At 41.1% G+C, this 3,478-nt stretch overlaps 1 pseudogene; it reads right to left on the bottom strand.

The window, feature by feature from the left end:
* Positions 1 to 206: 206 nt before the first annotated feature.
* On the bottom strand, positions 207 to 1,187 carry LOC130836009 (ubiquitin-like-conjugating enzyme ATG10; annotated as a pseudogene).
* Between the last annotated feature and the right edge of the window lie 2,291 nt (positions 1,188 to 3,478).

The following is a 3,478-nucleotide window of genomic DNA, read 5'->3' as shown; positions in this document are numbered from 1 at the left end:
CAGTATTTCTATTACCGAGTCAGATTACTTTTTTTTTTGCTTTTTATAGTGATTTGTGTCTTTGCAGTGTTTCTTCTAAACATAGAATATATCAGTTGCTGCAGACATTTGCTTCTAAGGGGAAAAAAATCCACGTCAAAATCTTGGTGAGCGGAAATCTCACACCATATTGGTCCTGTAAAAACCAGGGCTGGCCACGTAAACTCTCAATGTTCTTCTAAGCTCTTTGGCTCAGCAGAAGAATCTTGCCTGTTGACATTTCCTTCATCCCGAGAGGCTACTCTGGTATAACTCAGAGGCAGATTCAGCCTGACAGCTGGCCCTACCGTGCTCAGCCATGACGTGATGTAGTTGACATTCCTATTGATTTTTTGAGAATTCTTTAACATGGGGGTCATGAATTCATTCGTCTTACAGGGATGAAGTACAAAAAAGGGTTGTCCAAGTATTGGATGCTCCTGTTGGGTAATAGTGTCCCATGGTCCCTTCAGCAGCCGTGTCTTATAACACTCATGAACTCCTTCCCATATGTCCTTCAGAGCTAAAGGGTTTCCATCTGTCATGTTTCGCTCAGTAGACTGTAAGCTTCTTAAGGACATCAACCATCTCTGATTCCTTTATTCATCTCTGCATTCCAGAAACATTGTCTTGTTCATAAATATTTTCTGATGCTTGGATAGATGGATGTTCAACATTATTTCTCTCATCCTCTCTGCTGGGTAGCAAATGGTATTAAGCATGTCCCACCACCTCTCCCAAACCATTTTCCTTAGTCAACCATTTCTGCTGTCTCTGGGAAGCACCAGACTAAAAAGTTTGCCCTAAAGTAAAGCACAGACACTTGGTAGCTACAGGAATATAAGGCATAATACTCATATTTAATCACTTCCGTTGCAGTGGTGGTCTCTGTCAGCTCAAAGTCATCCAGGGGTGGCTCTAGAGCCTCCTCCATGGGAAGACATGTCTGTACATGGGCGGATGTTCCTCAATGCGACACTGCAGTCCCATTTTTAATTTGAAAGTGTGTTTTGCACATATAACCATCAGAACAGTCCTTCGAAGTTCTCCATTCCCAACCATCGCCTATCTTCTGTGAGTGTTTAATGAATTCTGCACAATAATGCTGGAATGTTTTTTCTCCAAAGAATTCATCTTCTTCCATACTAAATGATAACCAGCTCCACTCGGCCCCTGACCCTGAAGCCTGGCCCAGTGAGGGTGGGGCAACAGGGGCTCAGCCTTTAATAAGAAGAAAATCTTGTCGTACTACAATCCGGGTAAAATTTGAGAACACAATAAAGAAATAATCCGGTCACATAAGGACAAATACTGCATGATTCCTCTTATATTGAGATATCTAAAATAAGCAAACTGGTACCAGTTAAGATGACAGTGGGGTAGAAGGACATGGAGTTCATCTCTCTCCACAGACACATCAGTAATACATCTATAAATGCAACAATTCTCACAGAATACTGGCTGAACACTAGCAGAAGATCTTTGACACCAGAAAGGACTGTAAATATCCCTGCACAACTGGGTAGGACAAAAAATAAATAAATAAATAAATAAATAAATAAATAAATAAATAAGGGAAAAGGAGTAGGAGAGGAAACCAGGCAGGACCTTCACCCTGGACTGAGGGAGCTGAAACAGAGAAGAGATTCCTGAATTCAGGGAAACCCCCTACCAGATGGGGAAATCTCCTCTCTGATGGGGAAGATGATTGGGACAGAAAGGAGGCATTTGGGGCTGTCAGAAGAGGGTGAAACAGCCAATTAGTGGCAGACAAGACACAGTGAGAAATACACAGGTGGTCCACACCATGGCCCTGCATGCCTCAGCCTAAGATGAGTGTTCATAGCTGTGCAAGGGCACTGGGAGCTGGAGCATGGGGATTGGAGAACAAGCTGAGGGTGAGAACTGCTGTTGGCTGTGGGGAGACAGACTGGGGTAGGAAGGGAGGAAATCTGCAGCAGGGAATGCTTACAGAGGAAGACTGGACTGCCATAGAAGCAGGGAAATACTGCTGAGTCACATACAAGGAGAAAAGCCACTATTGTAGCCTCTCTCTCCCCACATGCTGGCACCTGATGATGAAAAAGAAAGGAAGCCCTCTTCAGGGCTAGCTGTCATATGCCAGTGGCCAAGTAATAGAAAAAGCCATCTCAAGGGCTGGCCCTCATGGGCCTGCTGCCAAGTGCTAGGAAAAGACCTGACAGGAATGGCCCTCACTAAGGCCATATCTTTTGTGCCTGTAGCTGCCAGCTTCACTGTGCATTTGGTGCCACCAACAGGGCTCCTGTGATCCAAGCTGTCATTCCACCTCTGTGCACTGTGCTCACTGAGGCAGACCCAAGAACTCCAAGGTAGCCTCAGGATGAGATTCCTGTGGGTGTACCACACCCAGTTGTGCAGATAAAAGCAAAGCTGAACCACAGGGACAGGGGGACTAAGGAAGAGGATCAAAAATCTTTCCATCTACTGTACAAGCTACAGATTAAATCCTCACAATTAGCTAGGTAGACCCTGCACATATGGAATATCTGAATAGACAATGGGTGTTCCCACAAATGAAAAAGTTGTAGCTCTGGCAGCTGTGGACTTTGGGGACAAGCACATGCCACAGTTGAGCCAGATCAGAGTATAAGTGGTCCCCACAGGGCCCACAGCAGGTCCAGAGTCCAGCCCAGAATCAGTGGATGGCCTCATGGGGAGGCAGAAGAGGCCTGTGGCTCAAGGCATGTGCAAGGACATTTATAGATGAGAACCCAAGGAAACATAATTATTATTGTTAATTCTATTATATTGTGATTCATTCTGCTGTTGGTTCTGGCTTTTGTGTTTGTTACTCTGCTTGTTGTTGTATTAGCATTTTTAAAAAATTTAGTCACTTGGGATCTTCCAGTTTTATAACATTTTTTATTGTTTATTTTAATTTTTTATATATTTCTATTTTTAATTTGCTTTTCTTCTGTGCTATGTTCTGTTCCTTTATTTTTTCTACTTTTTCTTTAATATAATTTATGTTTTTTAATATTTCCCTTTCCACTTTGTTTTTCTGTTGTTCTGTGTTTTTCCCTTTTTATTTTCTCTTATTTTATTTTCTCTTATCTTATTTTTAATCATTTGTATTGGTTTGTTCTGTTTCATTCCTTAATTCTACAGTTGACACCCTGCTTTTGTTTTGTTTATAGGTTTTATGTTTTGCTTCTAATTCTGATTCTTGATTTCTATTTGGGGTTCTTCTCTTTATCTGATTGTTCTCTTCCTTTTAATTTTATTTCATTCTATTTTGGTTTCTTTTGCCTGAGCTTGTGTTTCCATTTCTGGTTCTTTTTTTTTTTTTTTTTTTTTCCTTTAATTTTTGTTTTACCATTTATCTGGGATTTTCTTTATCTTTTTTTTTTTTCTTTTGTGTTCTTCGATTATATATATATATATATTTCTACTTCTATTTCTATGTTGCTATGTTGCT

This window comes from Hippopotamus amphibius, chromosome 14 (genome assembly GCF_030028045.1).
Source record: "Hippopotamus amphibius kiboko isolate mHipAmp2 chromosome 14, mHipAmp2.hap2, whole genome shotgun sequence".
NCBI lineage: Eukaryota > Metazoa > Chordata > Mammalia > Artiodactyla > Hippopotamidae > Hippopotamus > Hippopotamus amphibius.
This window is presented reverse-complemented; position numbering and strand designations above follow the sequence as displayed.